The sequence below is a fragment of the Malania oleifera genome, chromosome 11, assembly GCF_029873635.1.
Source record: "Malania oleifera isolate guangnan ecotype guangnan chromosome 11, ASM2987363v1, whole genome shotgun sequence".
Lineage (NCBI taxonomy): Eukaryota > Viridiplantae > Streptophyta > Magnoliopsida > Santalales > Ximeniaceae > Malania > Malania oleifera.
In genome coordinates this window covers 204,562-224,873 of record NC_080427.1, presented here as the reverse complement: position 1 = coordinate 224,873, position 20,312 = coordinate 204,562, and the positions used below count along the sequence as shown (strand labels likewise).

The 20,312-nt window shown below is 35.8% G+C and overlaps 2 non-coding genes across 2 annotated transcripts; both read right to left on the bottom strand.

The window, feature by feature from the left end:
- Positions 1 to 5,783: 5,783 nt before the first annotated feature.
- LOC131143587 (small nucleolar RNA R71) lies at positions 5,784 to 5,891 on the bottom strand. Its single transcript, XR_009133572.1, has one exon. It is a non-coding gene; the product is annotated as a small nucleolar RNA R71 (small nucleolar RNA).
- Positions 5,892 to 15,594: 9,703 nt separating this feature from the next.
- Positions 15,595 to 15,701, bottom strand: LOC131143647 (small nucleolar RNA R71). Its single transcript, XR_009133629.1, has one exon. It is a non-coding gene; the product is annotated as a small nucleolar RNA R71 (small nucleolar RNA).
- Between the last annotated feature and the right edge of the window lie 4,611 nt (positions 15,702 to 20,312).

Here is a 20,312-nt window from a genome sequence, read left to right as displayed (position 1 = left end):
GAATAGCCTTTTTACTTTAAGAACAAGATATGAAGTTGAAGTTGAATATAGAAGAAACATATCTTTACTTGAGCTTGTAAAACTTGTCCCTCTCCTTGTGAGTGAGTAGTGTGAGGCTATGGCATTCTCTCCAAAGATCAAGTGGTGAGAGACCACTAAACCATCCAATGACTCCATCAACCCCTCCTCCATCTAATACTCTCACGGCCCCCATCAAAACCACATGGCCAGCACCTTCATACACCCACACGACGATCATCATCTACACTTTATTGCTACATTCATCTTGTGATTCAAAGCTTGTATGAAGGACCTACGGTGTGACCTAACTACGTGTGAAACAATGTGAAGTCAATCCAAATCAATCCCTTGGCAACTTCAATACTTTTGTTTGAATCTTTTTTTATATCTTGTGAACCCTTGCTAGTAGATTAAAATCACATCTTTGAATAACCCATTTGATCCATAGATTACAATATTGGTACTTGCTAGTTAAAATCGGTTGTATGAATATTAGTTTGCTAACACAGAACTTTTATTCTTGAATCTTTGAAAGAACAACTTTTCATTGTATAGCTTGATTCCTTTTTGAAAGAACCAATTGGGACTTAATTGCTAGGCAAGTCATACACCTTTTTAAAATCCTTGAACATGTGAAATAAAGCATGATTTATTGTGTTTATGTTTGGATAGTTAAATTTTTAAGTTAAAGTGTTTAAGTGTATGTGCTTGTGTGAGGGTTGAATCGTAGGACATAGGTCACCATTCCCATCCTACATCAATTATGCTTTCAACCATCAACAAACAAAACATTGTCAATAACGAGGGATGCTTCCTTACCAATCTTACCTTTTCCGATGATTTTCCTTTTGGCATTATCTCCAAAGGTGACCTACCCTCTGTCCTTTGGTGTGATGGAATCAAATTTGGATTTGTCGCCTGTCATGTGCCTCAAGCATCCGCTATCCACATACCATTTGTACTTAGTGGAGGACAACCTCAAGCACACCTACAAGAAATACTCAAGTGACTACTTTTGGTACCCAAATTTTCTTGGGTCCTTTGGGGTTAGTGTCTGATTCTCCCTTGACTTTCCAAACCATCTTGATTTTAGCGTCCTTGTTTTAGAAAGGATAGTCAAATTTATTATGGCCTTTCTTCTTACATTTAAAACAAGTGGTATGCCTATAAGAATCTTTAGAGGATAAGATTTTGTTTCCATCACGAAATATCCTATGTAAATATTTTTCCATTTTCTATTTTCATTTCCATTAAAGTCAAGTCCTTCCTTGTCTAAAAATTTTCATTAAGCACCAGTGAGTTTTTTCAAAATTATTTTGGCCTTCTATAAATTTATTAATAATTTTGGAGTCATCTTCCATTTTTCTTTCTAAACTAGCAATTTTCAACTCTTTTTATTAAAATAAAATGAGACTCATTTTGATTTTCCAAAAACTTTGACAATTCTTTAAGTTTAATTTTCAAATCAGTGTTTTTCTTAGACATTTTCTCAAGCACTTAAATAACATGAAGATATTTTTGTTGTAATTCATTATATGTAGGCATGCTGTTATCAACAAAATCATCACTAGAATAATACGAAGATAAAGAACATGATGAATTTACCTCATGGTTGCTATATGCCATTAAACACAAATTTACGACTTCATTGTTGTTGGATTCGCTGTCTGAACTACTGGGACTATGTTTGTCCCAAGAAGTGGTTTCATTGCCTTTTTCTTCTTTTTCGAATCCTTCTTTAGCAGTGAGCCCTCTGGCTTGATGTGGCCTACTTCATTGCAATTATAGCATGTAGGAGGATCTAGCTTCTATTTTCTTTTGCTTAACTCTCTTTTTTTCAAATCTCGAGCCTCTATATTTCTCTCAGACCTTCAGTTCTTTTTGAAGTATTTGATAAACTTCTTGGTCAGCAAGGCCATATCCCCGTTAGGCTCCTAATCACTTTCCTCACTAGAGCTACACGTTAAGGTTTTGAGAGCTGTGACTTTCTCCATTCTGCTCTGCTCATTTATCCTCTCATTGATTGTCATCTCGTATACTAAGAGGGATCCGATAAGCTCATCCAGTGTTATTGCTTTCAAATCTCTCCCCTCAGCTATGGTTGTAGCTTTTGGCTCTCAGATTGGAGGTAATCCTCGGAGTACCTTCCTGATCATTTCATACGTAGGTTTTTCCAATAGCATGTAAAGAGTTAGTAATGTGTTTGAATCTCGTGTACATGGATTGTATGTAAAAGCCTCATATTCACTCATTAGCATGTCTATGTGACTATCCTTCACAGCCTTAGTACCCTTATATGTGATCTCTAAATTTTCTTATATTTCCTTAGATGTTTTACATGTCATAACTCTATTAAACTCATTTGCATCTAAGACACAGTATAACACATTTATGGCACTAATATGTACTTGAATTAATTTCATATCATCATTAGTAAAACTATTTTCAACTTTGGGGACACTTTTTCCTTCTACAGTGGTCATAGTAATCTCCTTTGGAGACAACCCTCCATACTTTCCAATCTAAATTTTGAAGAAAATTCTTATCCTTTATTTCTAAAAGGTGTAGTTAACACCACAAAAGATTGGAGGGTGTTTGGATGATTGTCCCACCAAAAGAGGAAACACCAAGATGAGTCATTGTGATCTTTAACAAAAATGATTAAGTTATTTTGCAACGAGGCTCTCATACCAAGTGTGATTTTTGGTGTATTCCCAAGAGGGGGGTGAATTGGAATTTTAAAAAAATGTAGGTCACTTTCACTCTAATTTTGAAAACCACAACAAGTATTTCACGAGCCTACGGTTTTTCTAGACAATCACAAATCCCATAAATATTTAAGTGTGCAAATATTTAATGCATATGCAATAATCACAATAAATCAAATATAAACATACAAGTGCTGAAGAAAATAAAGAGTGTAGGGAAAGAGAGTGCATACACATTATTTTTATGACGTTTGGCTATCCTTTTCTACGTCCTCGCCTCAAGCCAACCTGCTCGAGGATTTCACTATACCGCTCCTTAACAAGGCGGAGCCACCTTTTACAACACTCCTTCAATCGAGTGGAGCCCAGTGTTACACCAGTCCTTCTAGGTGGACCAACCTCTTAAGGTGATACCCCACACCCGGCATGGTTCACTACCCAACCTGCAGGGATACAAAAGATGAAGAAATTTTTCTGTATAATTACGCTCTAAAACTGCGTAATTAGGCATCTTAATTCGGTCATTAGGGCTTATATTTTAAATTAAATGTCTAATTACGTCCAATATTTTAGTAAAGTGCCTTATTTATAATTTATGAGTTTTATTGAACAATTTAGAATTTTTGGCAATTTTTTATCGCAGGAAAATTCCCGGGAGGCAAAATCGGCACTAGTTTGTAATTCATGTATAACTTTCGTGTCCAAGCTCCAATCGAGACGATTCTAATTTTTGGAGAAAGACAAGAGGATTATCCAAAATTTCCGTGCTTTGGGTTTTGAGAGAAATGGGCTCCAAGAAGGTCAAAATTGGCCATAATTATGGAAAGAAAAAAAAAAGAAAAAAAAAATAAAGACTTTTTTTATGTGACCCGGCCTCGCATGGCCGGGTCGGGTTAGGTTAGCTGGGTCTAGGGCAAAGCCCTCTTCCATTTAATCATAGTTTTTCCCTTGGTGCTTCCCTATGCCCCAATGCACCATTTCTCTTTTTCCTTTCCCTTCCCTTCTCTTCTCTCCCTTTTCTTTTTCTTCTCCTGTTTCTTTTCTTTGTCTCTGTTCTCCTCTCTTCCTCTACTTTTCTTCCTCTCTCTCTTTCTCACTTTCTCTTCTCCTTTTCTCTATCTCTTGGTCTCTCTCAGCTTCTCTCCCTCTCCCTGTTTCTTCCCTACAACACCCTCTGCAGCAGCCCCTTGGGGCCACAACACCAGACAGCCGAGACACCAGCACTCCAGCTCCAGGCCACCAGCGGCCCCTACAACTCCCCTCAGCTAGCACTAGCAACTCTCCACCATAGTAGGCCAGCGTCCACGGACCACTCCTTGAGCACCACCAGTCTCCATAGCTGCTGCACATAAACTCCTCGAGCTTCTCTCTCTCTCTCTCTCTCTCTCTCTCTCTCTCTCTCTCTCTCTCTCTCTCTCTCTCTCTCCCTTTTACCTTGTTTATTATTTTGTAATGGTTGTTTTAATAAATTGTTTGACTAGATTTAATGTTGGATTGAATATTTTCCTTTTCTTTGTTATTTGAGAGGTTTATTAGATTAAACAATGTCTTGTTTTTTTTATTTTATTTTGAATGCTTTCAAGGTTTAATTAATTTGTTGTTTTAATTTGTTGTCTTTTGTTTTATTGATGCAATGAGCCGCTGTGGAATTAATTTGACCTGAAAATTGTGTATTGCGAGCATGAGTGTCTAAGTTCGATAACTCGGGTTGTGGGTCAATGTCGTTTGCTTTCCTTGGCTTATTAGTTCTCCTAAGAAATTATTGTTAAACTTTTATTTGGTTGAAACCAAAAATTGAAAGCATCATTGATAAATTGCTGGCTCTTATCTCTTGTTTTGTTGTTGACGTTAGGCACATCAAAACCTTGATTTAATCTAAGATTTTCATCAATTAATTTTTACATGAAATTTGGTTGATGCTTAATGAGAGTATATTTTCTTCTGTTCGAGTGTGGCAAATTTACTCGAGCTTTAGTAATAAAATGTCATCTTATTAATGCCTTGATTGGATTAACAAGAAGAGAAGTAAAGCCTAGGGAACTAGTAAACAATGGAAGCAAACAGACATTGAAGCTGTAACCGGAGTGTTTGGTAAATTGTTTCAGTTAATTTGTTTGGTTTGGTTACATTAGTAGGTTTGTATTTTTAGAAATTTGATAAAAATTTGAGTCTCATTTTGATAGTGTACTCAAGCATCTACCACTTTGTTTATTGTTTTCAAAATCATAAAAGACCAAAAATATTTTCAAACCATGTTTTACAGCAACAAGATTTTACTAAACTTTTATAAATACTTTGATACTCAGTGGTCCCTGTGGAATACGATCCTGGACTCATCCTTGATACAACTTGACACTTCTGCACTTGAAAGCATAACTCAGAACGAGTAAAGTTTTTGGCGCCGTTGCCGGGGACCAATTGGTGTCCTCAAAGTGTTTCTCAGATTTCAAAGAGGGTGTTTATAGAGCTGTGAACGTCTTCACAGCCTGGGTGATATCTACTTCCTCTCCTTTAACATGTTTGCTTTTATTTTTGTTTTATTGCATTTATACTGAGTTTGTATGACACATTTAGACTGGTTAGGACAGACTCATCCCTCTTGTCATCGAGTGCACCTGTTTCACTTGAATCACTTGAATCATCATCTGACGCTCATAGCATCATGCCTGAGAATGAACATCATGATAGGGAGAACCCTAATAGTACCCTCAAAGAATATTTGCAAACTGTTAGGACCAACACCCCATCCTGCATTATTCTACCTTTGAATGCAAATGCTTTTAATTTTAAACCTGGGATGATTCCTTTGTTACCTCATTTTCATGGCATTGAATCTAAAAACCCATATTTGCATATTAAAGAGTTTAAAGAAGTGTGTTCCACATTCATGGATAGAACATACACTGAAGAGGTAATAAGATTGAAATTGTTTCCATTTTCTTTAAAAGACAAGGCAAAATCCTAGTTGAATTCCTTAAGACCAAGATCCATTGGGACTTGGCAAGAAATGCAAACTAAGTTTTTAAATAAATTTTTTTCCATGCAAAGAACTAATGCTTTGAAAAGACAAATCATGAATTTTTTCCAAAAGGATGTGGAAACATTTTATCAGTGTTGGGAACGTTTCAAAGACCTCTTAAATGCATGTCCTCACCATGGGTATGAGAATTGGAGGGTCATCAGTTTTTTTTATGAGGGGTTGCAACCAAAGATGAGGCAATTTGTAGAAACAATGTGCAGTGGTGAGTTTTTCAATAAAGGGCCCGAAGAAGCTTTTGACTATTTTGATTATTTGGCTCAAAACGCCCAATCTTGGGATGTCTCTGATGTGTATGATAGATCTGAAAAGAAAAAATGTATTAGTGGGGGTGGTGAGTATAAATTGAAAGAAGTTGATGATTTGAATGCTAGGCTTGCATTGATACCCAAAAGGTTAGATTCCATTGAGTTTGAGAAAGTAAATGAAATGCATGTTTTCCCTTCATCTTCTGAAAAATGCAGCATATGTGAGGATACAGAGCATGTGACTGATGCATGTCCAACTATTCCTGCTTTTATGAAATTTTTGCTTGATTAATCTAACCTGGTGTATATGGTTTCTGAGATTTCTTCTAGACCTTATTCTGATACTTATAATGCAGGTTGGAGAAGTCATCCAAATTTTAGGTCGATGAATGACCAAGTGGGGCCATCTCCCCATGTACAAAGTCAATACATTCCTTATGTAGCAGCTGGCCAAGTCTCGGGACCCTCTTACTTTGCAAATCAACCTCCTCCAATGTAGAGAAGGGAAATGGAAGATCTCATACAGCAGCTAACGATTAGCTTGCAACAGTTCATGGCAAGCCAAAATGTGATCAACTCTCAAACTTCTCAAGCCGTCAACGAGATAAGCACCAATTTGACTAGGGTGAACACATTATCGAATGCTTTGGTGATAGATGAATCCCAATTTCAAGCCCAGCCAGATACTCAAGTGCAAATTGCAATCATGGAACTATCATCCTCTATTGAAGCGAATGTCAATGATTCCAATGTCAAAGCAAATCTCAGCAGTGGTAAGGTAACTGGTACACCAGATGAAGAAGTTGAGCAGAATGGTGAGAGTTTAACCTTCAAGGAACTAGGTACAAATTTTAATGTTGATGCTTTTGAAGAACCAAAGGTAACTATTCTGAAAACTTTTCATCAAAGACCAATTCTTAAAGAAGTATATTTCCTGGAAACTATACTGGATAAGGATCCTTTCTTGTTAAAACAAGAAAGACAATTTGAAAATGTGTTGTCTGATATTGTGGAGAGCATTGATTTATTCAGAGATTACTTCTGTGCAGATAAAAAAACTGACTCATTGTGGTGACTCAAATTTGGAGACTCGCCAGTTCAATTTATAAATCTGCACCCACAAGATGAAATTCCTCCTAAGCCTCCTCCAGACACACTGTGATGTTTTTCTTTCCTTTGTTTTCATTTTGTTTCATTCTGTCTTACTTTTAGTTTATTGATAGTTACATTTTCCTTTAGTTCACTTTTCCTTTTCCATTACTTCTCCACCCAGGTACGCCTTACTTTTCTCATGCACAGTTTTTCTATTTCCTCTATGCTTTCACATTGAGGACAATGTTCCATTTTAGTTGGGGGGGTGAGCATTTTCAAGTGACACTATGCACGTATATGTACTGGATTTAATATTAAAAAAAAAATCAAAAAGAGAGAAATAAAGGAAGAGTAGCAAAGAAGTACACTGCATTATGCCATGCCTAACACTGACTTATACCCTTCACATACTTGCGTATAACTTAAGAATTACACACTTAAGTCATTTAGGCTAAGTTTCTCTTTATATAATTTTATGAGTCCATGAAGAATTGATTAGTAGTACACTCATGCTAATCTGGCTATATAATTTCTTGTATTTACATGGTATCTCATGAGACTGAATAAACACATTCACATGATTCATTGCACTTAGGGTCTCCTGTGAATACTGAGAGAACGCCCGTGGCGACTATGACACCTTCTGAGATATCCTTGAGCTATTTATCGTCCTTTTGAGTGTTAACATCATATCAGAGTTCATGGAACTCAGTTCTCTTCTCTTCTGGACGATTCTTTGTACACTAGTCTCTCTTTTTGATTTGCTAAGCCTAGAGGTGACATCTAGTGGGGAGATAGAAACTTAGGTCTTATAGCCTACTCAAGATGTGAAGGGTGAGCCACCCTTAGAAATAGACTTAGTTCGTGGACCACAATTCGAGCTCAAATCCCATTGATGGTATGAAGATAACAAAAGAAGTGTAATATTTGTCCTAATTGATCAAGAAAAGATAGAAAATGATGAATGAGCGGAAAAAAGAATAAGAAATAGAAATGTGCATGAAATAAAATGCTAAAGTCTACTCCACAGAAATACCACAAGAAAAAAAGTCAAGGACACGACACGTGTTCTCCATGTATGAATATTCTTTAACCGGTTAATGCCTTAGATGTATTCACGACAAGTGACTGTTTTGTAGGTGTCCACTGGTATCCTAGGTGTACTAAGTCACACACATCACACACACCTAGAGACTTTACCTGTTATACTTTATATGACTGCATTAATTCTGAATTGTGCCGCTGGTTAACTTCATGCGAGTATATTGCTCTTAAACGACATATAAACAATGAAACTTGCATGAGTGACATTCTTTAGAGTCATGTGCATTGAATATGATCGAGCTAGTATGAAATTTAGTTTTGTTCTTGTATGTGAAACGGTATGGTTGTGTCGCATGTGCATTAATTTCATGTTCACTGGAGTTCATAGTTGTCGGCACTATCCTGAAATTCATTCACGTTATTTGCTAGAGACTAGCAAAATGTTAGTTAGGGGGTGTGATTACGCACTAAAATTGCATAATTAGGCATCTTAATTCGGTTATTAGGGCTTATATTTTTAATTAAATGTCTAATTACGTCCAATATTTGAGTAAAGTGCCTTATTTATAATTTATGAGTTTTATTGAACAATTTATGAATTTTTGGAAATTTTTTATCCCACGAAAATTCTCGGGAGCCAAAACCGGAACTAGTTTGTAATTCACGCATAACTTTTCCATTCGAGCTCCAATCAAGACGATTCTAATTTTTACAAAAATATGAGAGGATTATCCACAACTTCTGCGTTTTGGATTTTGAGAGAAACGGGCTCTAGGAAGGTTGAAATTGGCCATAATTGTGGAAAGAAAAAAAAAGAAGAAAAAAAAAAAAGGCAAAGCCCTCTTCTATTTAATCTCAGTTTTTCCCCGGTGCTTCCCTGTACCCCAGCACACCATCTCTCTTTTTCCTTTCTTTTCCCTTCTCTTCTCTCCCTTTTCTTTTTCTTCTCCTGTTTCTTTTCTTCGTCCCTGTTCTCCTCTCTTCCTCTACTTTTCTTCCTCTCTCTCTTTCTCAGTTTCTCCTCTCCTTTTCTCTATCTCTCTATCTCTCTCAGCTTCTCTCCCTCTCCTTGTTTCTTCCCTGCAATAACCTCTGCAGCAGCCCTTTGTGGCCACAACACCAAACAGCCGAGACACCAGCACTCCAGCTCTAGGCCACCAGCAGCCCCTACAACTCCCCTTGGCTAGCACCAGCAGCTCTCCACCATAGCAGGCCAGCCTCCATAGACCACTCCCTGAGCACCACCAGTCTCCACAGCTTCTGCACACAAACTCCTCGAGCTTCTCTCTCTCTCTCTCTCTCTCTCTCTCTCTCTCTCTCTCTCTCTCTCTCTCTCTCTCTCTCTCTCTCTCTCTCTCTCTCTCTTATCTTGTTTATTATTTTTTAATGGTTGTTTTAATAAATTGTTTAACTAGATTTAATGTTGGATTGAATATTTTCCTTTTATTTGTTATTTGAGAGGCTTATTAGATTAATTAATATCTTGTTTTTTTTTTTTTTTGGTTATTTTGAATGCTTTCAAGGTTTAATTAATTAGTTATTTTAATTTGTTGTCTTTTGTTTTATTGATGCAATGAGCCACCGTGTAATTAATTTGACTTGAAAATTGTGTATTGCGAGCATGAGTGGCTAAGTTCGATAACTCAGGTTGTGGGTCAATGTCTTTGGCTTTCCATGGTTTATTAGTTCCCCTAAGAAATTATTGTTAAAGTTTTATTTGGTTGAAACCAAAAATTAAAGACATCGTTGATAAATTGCTGGCTCTTATCTTTTGTTTTGTTGTTGACGTTAGGCACATCAAAACGCTAATTTAATCTAGGATTTTCATTAATTAATTTTTACATGAAATTCGGTTGATGCTTAATGAGAGTATATTTTCTTCTGTTCGAGTGTGGAAAATTTACTCGAGATTTAGTAATAAAATTTCATCTTATTGATGCCTTTATTGGATTAACAAGAAGAGGAGTAAGGCCTAGGGAACTAGTAAACGGTGGAAGCAAACAGACGTTGAACCCGTAACCCGAGTGTTTGGTAAATTGTTTTAGTTAATCTGTTTAGTTTGGTTGCATTAGTAGGTTTGTATTTTTGGAAATTCGATAAAAATTTGAGTCTCATTTTGATAGTTTACTCAAGCATCTACCACTTTGTTTACTATTTTCAAAATCATAAAAGACCAAAAATATTTTCAAACCACATTTTACAGCAACAGGATTTCACTAAACTTTCATAAATACTTTGATACTCAGTGGTCCCTGTGGAATACGATCCTGGACTCATCCTTAATACAACTTGACACTTCTGCACTTGGAAGTATAACTCAGAATGAGTCAACGTACAAATGAATACTTCTCAAAAAGCTAAGTTGTACAATGTAAATCTATATGCACTCCCACAAGATTAGATTTATGCTCAATAAAGTTTAAGGGTTTCCTCTCTAAAAAATATTTTGAAATAAATTAGAGTAGATGAGAGTAGGTGATCTTTGATTCAAAAGTGAAGTATGCGTTAAATGCTTTCAAAGATCTAAATGCTATAAATGATTTCTCCACAAAATATTTTTGCAATAAAAGATGCTTGGAGAAAATTGATTTTTGCTCTCAAGAAAAAAATTTCAAATGGAGAGTAGAAGAGAGTAAAATGCCTCTTTGTTTTTTAAAGGATGAGTGAAGACAAAGTTCAGATGTTTAAAAGTATAAGCAAGATAATCAAAAGTTGTTTAATGAGCTTTGGGAAAGGTATTTATAGACTTTTTCAAACTCTAGCCGTTAAGTGATCGTTTGGGCATTAAAATAATATTAAATTTGAATTTTTATGACGATTTCCGGCTTAAAAATAGCCCAACCTGAGAATTCCGGGTGACTGGTAAAGGGTCCAGTCAACTGGCCTTAGGAAATTTTTCGAATTCATGAGGTTTAGTCTTCTAGGCACATGATCTGGTTGACTAGATCATCAGCCGTGTGAAGTTCGATCAACTGGGCTTTAAGGTCTGGTTGACCGGGCCTTTACAAAATTTGAATCCTGGCCAAGTGGTCAAGTCGATTGACTGGGCACTTTGAAAAATTGAGTTTTAACCCTCTTTTGACCTAAAAAATACTTCAAACCTTTTTGTATGAGTTTAGCATTTTAAGAAAAAGGTTTTTCATGAAATGATCTTTTTTCCTAAGGTCATTCTATGGTCAGTATTGAGCATTAAACCAAATCATGCAAGACATGCATTTACAATACAAATTAAATGCAATGCAATTGAAAAAATAAAGTCTTCACTCCTTGCTCTTCAATTTGCCATGCAGTAGGTCTTGTGATGTGTTCTTTAAGTGCTTCATGACTTTCATTTTACCTCAACTATTTGTGCCTTTTGAAAGATAATTCTGTTCATAGACTAAATGCACAAATTAGATACTTAGGATTTGTCAATATCAAAATGAGATAGGACTCATAAAGTCAATAGTGTACTACTGCTGTTTAGTTGTATGAAATTCCAAATTGAGGAAATTGAAATGCTGATATTATATACACACACACACATATGGATTTTCAAAGGCTTACTTTGAGTAGAATGTAAAATTCCACTTAGAAAACTAAAATGGCTTAAACTTGTATGCTGACTTTAGTTAAACCTTTTTGTTGCTATCAAAAGGGGGCCAATTTTTTTAGCAAAATGCAAAAATTATTTCAAAATACCTTTTTGAATTTATAACAAAATACCTTTTTGAATTTCAAGTAAAAAAGGGGGAATGCATTTTTTAGTAAAAGGGGAGAATTTAATCACAATTGAACTTAAACAAATATTTTTACATTACTTATTCTCACACTTATGCATATTGTGAGGAGGAGCCTTATCAAGACTACCTCATTTTGCTCCTTATTTGTCATCATTAAAAAGGGGGAGATTTTTTGCCTAACAAGGCTTAATCTTTGAACTTCTTAGAAAATATCTTTTGGGGCTATTGTAGGGTGCTTATTGTATAATAATCTACTTTGGTTAGAGAGTTCTCTTTGTACAAAATCATTTCTTGATTTCCTTGTGCAAACTGACGACTCTGGTATTGATACAAACGGAAGGGTGTTTTCGCTTGAGAAGCTTCTCCGCCTACTGAAGGAGAGAGGTGTCTCCACCTACTAAAGGAGGGATTAGTGAATCCTCATAGCGAGTTGCTTGAGGCAAATACGTAGGCACAGTTGCCGAACCTTGTAAAAAATTGGGTGTTACTCTCTACATTATCTTTTTATTTTCTAAGCATATTAATTCTCATTTGTGAATGTGGTGAATGCTATGAATACTCTTATTGATTAAACTCTGTTGTAGTCACTAATATAATTTTAATTTAATCTATTGGAATATTATTGTGTTGGTTTATCTCTTATTCATGTTCAAGCTTTACCTATCATTTGACTGAGCATATATTAGTGAATACTATTAATATTGTGTATTTAAGCATATTCTTATAGATATTGATCTGCTATGAGTAGGTTAGTCACATATTGAAATATTAGCTTAGTCTCTTAGAATTTAAGGATATATATATATATATATATATATATATATATATATATTGATAAAATTGTCTATTGAGAATACTGTAGTTGTTAATAAGTTAGAGTACTTGTGAAATCAATTTTAAAATTTACTAAAGCTTCCGCGTATAAAATTTTAAAAATGCCCAATTCACCCCCCTTTTGAGATTACACCTCGACTTTCATTAGCTTAGGGCTTATTATAATAATTATTATTATTACTACATTACTACCCCTATAGTGAAACCTAATTGGAGTGTATGATGTCTAGGTTTACCACAATCATAAAAGTTACCTCGTGCCTTCTTTATTTTGGAGGACTTGTATCTCAGCCGATTGTTAGTATGGTTGCTATTTCGATTGTCTCCTTAGTTGTTGATTTAGTTGTGCATCCAATTGTTGGTTTGGTTGCTTCCTTTGGCATTGAACCTACAACTATTGTAGCTCCCCCCAACTTGTGTTCCTAGTTTTGAAGTTCGCCTTAATTCTCTCATGGCAATCTTCTACCAAGTTTGCTAATTACACGCTTAAATTGCGTAATTAGGTGTTTTAATTCATGCATTACAAATTATATTTTGTATTTAAAGGCCTAATTACTCTAAATATTCTAACATTGTGTTCTATTTATAATATTTGAGTTTTATTGAGTAATTTATGAAATTTTTGTATTTTTTATTGCAGGGCAACTATCGGAAGCTAAAAATCGACGAAATTTTTTAATCTGTGCGTAATCTCTCATCCAACCTCCGATTTAGATGATTCAGGATGCCATAGAAAGATAAGAAAGTGCTCTACAATTTTTATGTTTTGCATTTTGAGAAATACAAGATGCATCAAGATTGAAATCAAATGTGAAGTTAGCATACGCCATTTTATGGACTATTTCGATAATTCTTCGTAATCTTGGTGTAACTTTCTCATCCGAGCTCCAATCGAGACGATTCAAAATTTTGGGGAAAGCTCTATACCTTTCATGTTTTAATCTTTGAGAGTTATGGGTTGTACAAGGGTCGAAAGTGGGCTTGAAGGAGGAGGGCAGTTCACATACCTTTGAAAAAAGAAATAAAAAATAAAAAAATTCGATGTGACCCGGCCATGCAGTCGGGGCATCTCAGTAGGGTGAGGCACTGGGAACAAAGAAAAGGAAAGAAAGAAAGGCAAAGAAAGGAAAGAAAGAAAGAAAAGAAAGGAAAGAAAAATGAAGTTGGAAAAGTCAAATAGGAAAGGAGGCATAGGGTTTCTAGGGGGGAGCTGTGCGCAAGAAGAGAAAAGGGGGCAGCAGGAGCAGGCACTGGAGAGGGGACGTGAACTGGGGGAGGTTGCACCAAAATTTGAAAAAAAAAGAAGGGAGAATTTTTTCTTGAGATTTTCTCCTAACAACTGCGTGATTGAAGTTCAACAAACATAGCAGCAAGGAAGGAGTTGGCGGCATGCAAAAAATTAAAATCTTTTCGAGAATCAGAAGCGACGAACAACGGCGGTGTTTGGGGTGTTCGTGATGTGCGACAGCGGTACTACGAGTGTTGATTTTTCCCATACGCTCCAAATAGAAGAAAATATGGTGAAATCTGTTATGTTGAATTTAATTTTCAGAATGAACTAAATTTTTGTATTCTAGGAAAACGATGCAGCCAGTTTCGAACTATGCTTGCTCTTTGATGCTAATCTAAAGTAGTTTTCATTAATGTTTGTTTAAGTTATTATGTACCTAATGCTTTTAATTAACTGGCCATTAATTAAATGATTTTATTCTTGTGATTTGCTACCGAAAGGAGGGATTATAGGATAGATCTTGGATAATTCAGCGTAGGTAAATATAGAGATCGAAAGACTTGTATGAACCTACGTAGCATTGAAAATTGAGGGTCTTATTGCATTCTTACACTATTAATTTGCATACTCTTATGTTAAATAATAAACAAGAATAGGTTCTAATTGACTTTCGAAGGAGGCTTTTGGAAAAATTGGCGATTTGCTAACAAACAGAGAAAACGAAGTCGAATTAGCTAAATGAGTAAAGCATAGTGAGAAACTAGGTGAAATCGGTTTCCTAGAAGTTTTCACTATCATTAATTTGACACTCGGTATCCAATTAAAATTCTCTTGATTAGGTTATTTAAAGTAGCTTGTTTAAATTTCGCAGTCTAAAATTATCAATTTTTCTAAATAAAATCAAGGTTATTATAAATTCGGTACTTGGTAAAAGTAAGGCATCAATCCCTAAGGACGATACTCTACACATCATTATATTATAAAACTACGATATTGTGCACTTGTAGTTTGCACCGGTCAAGTTTTTGGCACCGTTGTCGGGGATTGAGTTTTTCTTATTTTTGCCAATATCGATACAAAGTAATCTTGGTTTTAATTTAGAATTTTATGTTTATATTTTTATTTATTTCTTTTTATTTTATTTTCTGTATTTCTGGTGTGTTTTTTATGCTGGATGCGCAGTGCTAGAACACGTGCCATTATTCCTTTTGATCCGAAGATTGAAAGAACGCTTAGAATACTAAGGAAAAAAAGTGTACTAGCCATGGAGAATGGACAAGATAATGTACAGCCACGTGCCCTGAAGGATTATGTATGGCCGGTTGTGAATGACAACTATTCGAGTATCAGACGCCAACCCATTAATGCCAACAATTTTGAGCTCAAACCCGCATTAATCAGCATGGTGCAACAAGCCCAATTCAATGGATCACCACTTGATGATCCCAATATCCATCTGGCGATGTTTCTGGAGATCTGTGATACTGTGAATATCAATGGTGTTACTGAAGACACCATTAGACTGAGATTATTCCCTTTCTTTGTGAGGGACAAAGCAAAAGGTTGGCTATAGTCTCTATAACCTGGGTGTATCACTAGTTGGCAGGACAAGGCAGAAAAATTTATGGCTAAATTCTTTCCATTTGCAAAAATGGCTCAACTCAGGAATGTGATTAGTCAATTCAAGCAACATGATTTTGAATCACTCTATGAAGCATAGGAAAGGTATAAGGATTTGATTTGACGCTGCCCACAACATGGATTGTCGGATTGGTTGCAGATTCAGATGTTTTATAATGGGTTAAATAGGCAAATGTGGACTTTAGTTGATGCTGCGTCTGGGGGAACTTTGATGTCAAAGACACCTAAGGGTGCTATTGCTCTTTTGGAAGAAATGGTATCAAATAACTATCAATGGCCAATTGAAAGAACTATGGCTAAGAAAGTTGCTAGAATTCATGAATTGGAGTTGTTTGTTGCACTTTCAGCTCAAGTTGCTTCTCTGTCTCATCAGATTTCAGCTTTGACCAACCAGAGAATACCACAAGGTACAGAATATGTGACAGCTCTAAGTAGGACAAATCCAAGCAATGGAGCGAGTCAAGAATAGGTTCACATAGATCAACAATAGGAACTACAATTATTGTGGTGATCCATTGCCACAATATTACCATCCAGGGCTTCGAAATCATAAGAATTTGTCTTATGGAAATACAAGGAATGTGCTGCAACCTTCTACAGGACTTGAGAGTCAACAAATGGAGAAGAAGATGTCACTTGAGGATGCCATGATATCATTTTTTGAGGAGACAAAATCAAGGTTTAAAAAGACTGATTCACAGTTGGACAACATCGAGACTCATTGCAACAATATGGGAGCCACTATAAAGAACCTTGAAATGCAAATTGAGCAACTAGCCACGACTATAAATTCCCAATAGAGAGGAACTTTTCCTAGCAACACCGAAGTGAATCCAAACGGGACAATGCAAAGCCATCACACTTAGGAGTGGAAGAGAGATTGAGAAGTCACAGCAAAGGAAATCATGTCCACGCCTACAATTGAAAAGAATGGTCGAAGTAAGAATAAAGGGAAAGAAGAGAAGATTGTGGATGATACACCAGGAGAGACTAACACATCACCAGCAATTTCATTTCCTGACAATCTTCATATTCTCTCTACTCCACTTCCTTATCCTCAATGTTTTCAAAATCAAAAATTAGATAAGCAATTTTCTAATTTTTTGGATATTTTAATAAAATTCATATAAATATTCCTTTTGCAGATGTCTTGGAACAAATGCCAAATTATGTCAAATTCCTAAAGGAGATCATTTCAAAGAAAAGAAGGTTGGAGGAGTTCGAAATAGTGAATCTTATCGAAGAGTGTAGTGCTATTCTTCAAAAGAAATTGCCTTAAAAATTAAAAGATGCAGGGAGTTTTACTTTGCCTTACACTATTGGAAATTCATTTTTTGATAAAGTTTTATGTGATCTTGGTGCTAGCATTAATCTTATGCCACTTTCTGTTTGTAGGAAATTGGGACTTGGAGAGATGAAACAAACAACCATTTCTTTGCAACTAGCAGACCCATCCATCAAGTATCCACATGGAATCATAGAAGACGTATTGGTAAAGGTGGATAAATTTATTTTTCCTGCTGATGTTGTGGTGTTAGATATGGATTCCACTAATTCTTGGCCACTGGAAGGGCTTTAATTGATGTTCAAAAGGGTGAGTTAACATTAAGAATGGACAAGGAAGAGGTTATGTTTAACATCTACCAAGACATGAGATTCCCAGAAGATCCAAGTACTTGCTTTCGGGTAGATGTCATTCAGCAAGGTGTAGAAAAAGTCTTGCAAAATGATGTACCATCTGATCACCTAAAACGATCCTTGCAGCAAATTACAACACGGCAGCATGTGGGGAGGCTAGAACCTATGGTAGCAAAGACGGATTCTAAAACATCTAAAGAAAATATGCAGCAACCTATATCTCCAGAGTTGAAACAATTCCCTAAGCATCTTCGCTATGCGTTCTCAGGTGATGCGTATGAAAATGCAAAAATCTACAAAGAGCAGATGAAGAAGTGGCATGAAAAGCAAATTCTTAGGCGTGAGTTTGCTCTAGGACAACAGGTTCTACTCTTCAACTCATGGTTAAAACTCTTCCCAGGTAAGTTAAGGTCAAGAAGGACAGGTCCTTATACAATTGACAAAGTTTTCCCTTTTGGAGTGATAGACTTGAAGGACAAGACAGGAAACATATTCAGAGCGAATGGTTAGAGATTGAAGCACTATTATGGAGAACAAATGGAGAGGAACTGTGCATTTATTCCTTTTGGAGATCCTGGTTGATGAAGATTGAAACGTCTGGCTGGAGATGTTAAAACAAGCGCTTATGGGAGGCAACCCAAAGAGTTTTTCTTTTTTTTTTTATATCTTTTATCTTTATTACTTTATTAATTTATCTATGCACTTTTGAATAAATTAGATTTTTGATGCAGGTTTATTTGGCACAAGTACAGAGGTGAAAACTTAATTCCTCTACGGATTCATCAATAAGTCAAGGAAGTTTCTTTCTTTTCTTCAATCTTTCCCATTTTTTAATAATATTGAAAAAAAAATGTGTGAATATGGATGATTAGGCCATGCGTGACACTACTTATGCCCTTCATATACTTGCATATAACCTAGGAGTACACACTTGGGTCATTTATGTGTAGTTTCTATTTATATGGCTAAACTAGGAATCGTAAATCATTAAAAGTTGATTGGTAGTTCAATTGTGTTAATATGACTATATAAACTCTTTGTATCTACATAGTATCTCTTGAAACTTAAAAAAGTACACATTCACGTGACTTGTAGCACTTAGGGTTCCTTGTGAACACTGAGAGAGCGCCCGTTGCGACTATGACACCTTATGAGGTACCTTTGATCCATTTATCGTTCTTTTGAGTTTTTAACGTCAATTCAGAGTTCATGAAACTCAACTTTCTCTATTTTTTCTGGATATTCTTTGTACACTAGTCGTTGTTTTTGAATTGCTAGCCTAGAGGTGACATCTAGTGGGGAGATAGAAACCTAGGTCTTGTAACTTACTCAAGATGTAAAGGCTGAGACACCCCTAGAAATAGACTTATTTCATGGACTCTTGTTCGAGCTTAATGTGGGTGGTATGAAAACAATAAAAGAAGTGTTATGATTGTCCTAATTGACCATGAAAAGAAAGAAATTGAAAAATGAGCAGAAGAAAGAAAAAGAGAAATAGAAATACCCCAGAAGAGGTGAAAGATTAATACCTGCTTCACATAACTACAACAAAAGTCAGGGACACGACACATGTTCTCCACATATGAAGACTCTTCACCTGCCTAATGCCTCAGATGTATTCACACCTATTTTGTGAATAAGTTGATCTAGGGTGGTCTCGATTGGACATGACGAGTAGGTGAGAAGATGCTAGGGTAAAGGACCCGACACCTCCTAAGTAGGCTGGAGCCTTTTCAGACTAGTCCACTCCGTACATTTAGAGTTTGTTCCTTACAGTATGTGAGATGTTTGATCATGACACTCCTCCTCACATACGATGAGTGAACCCATCCTTTTTGAGTGTTTTTTAGGGTATACCAGTTAGGTTGAGTCAAAGCGAGTTCTTTAGGTGTCCATGGATATCCTGGGTGTAACGAGTCACACACATTACACATGCTTCAAGATTTTGCCTATTTATACTTGAATTTATATGGCTACATTAACTCTGAATTGTGCTCGCTAGTTAATTTTACATGAGTTTACTGTTCTTAATGACTATATAATGATGAGATTTGTATGAATGACTTATTTCAGAGTTGCGTGAATTGGGTATGAATAAGTTTGTGTGTAATTTGGTGATATTCCTATATGTGAAAGGGTTTGGTTTTGTTGCATGTATATTTATTCATCGAAATTGGTATGACACCACCTTGAATTGCATTCACGTCATTTGTTAGGAACTAGCAAAACTTTAGTTTGGGGGTGTGATTACGCACTTAAATTGTGTAATTAGGTGCTTTAATTCATGCATTGCGAATTATATTTTGTATTTAAATACCTAATTACTCTCAATATTCTAACATTGTGTTCTATTTATAATATTTGAGTTTTATTGAGTAATTTATGAAATTTTTGTAATTTTTATTGCAGGGCAACTATCGAAAGCTAAAAACCGATGACACTTTTTGATCGGTGCGTAACTCTCTTATCCAACCTCTGATTTAGATGATTCAGGATGTCATAAAAAGATAAGAAAATGCTCTATAATTTTCATGTTTTGAATTTTGCGAAATATTGGATGCATCAAGATCGAAATCAGATGTGAAGTTAGCATACGCCATTTTATGGACTATTTCAATAGTTCTTCGTAATCTTGGCATAACTTTCTCATCCGAGCTTCAATTGTGACGATTCAAAATTATGGGAAAATCTGAGAAAGAGTTCTACACCTTTCATGTTTTAAGATTTGAGAGTTATGGGTTGTACAAGGGTCAAAAGTGAGCTTGAAGGAGGAGGATAGTTTATGTACCTTTGAAAAAAGAAAAAAGAAAAAAAATAAAAAAATAAAAAAATGAGATGTGACATGGCCATACAGTCGGGTCATCTCAGCAGGGTGAGGCATTGGGTACAAAGAAAAGGAAAGAAAGAAAGGCAAAGAAAGGAAAGAAAGAAAGAAAAGAAAGAAAAGAAAGAAAAGAAAAATGAAGTTAGAAAAGTCAAATAGGAAAGGAGGCATAGGGTTTCTAGGGGGGAGCCATGCGCAAGAAGAGAAAAGGGGGCAGCAGGTGCTAAAGAGGGGACGTGAACAGGGGGAGGCCGCACAAAAATTTGAAAAAA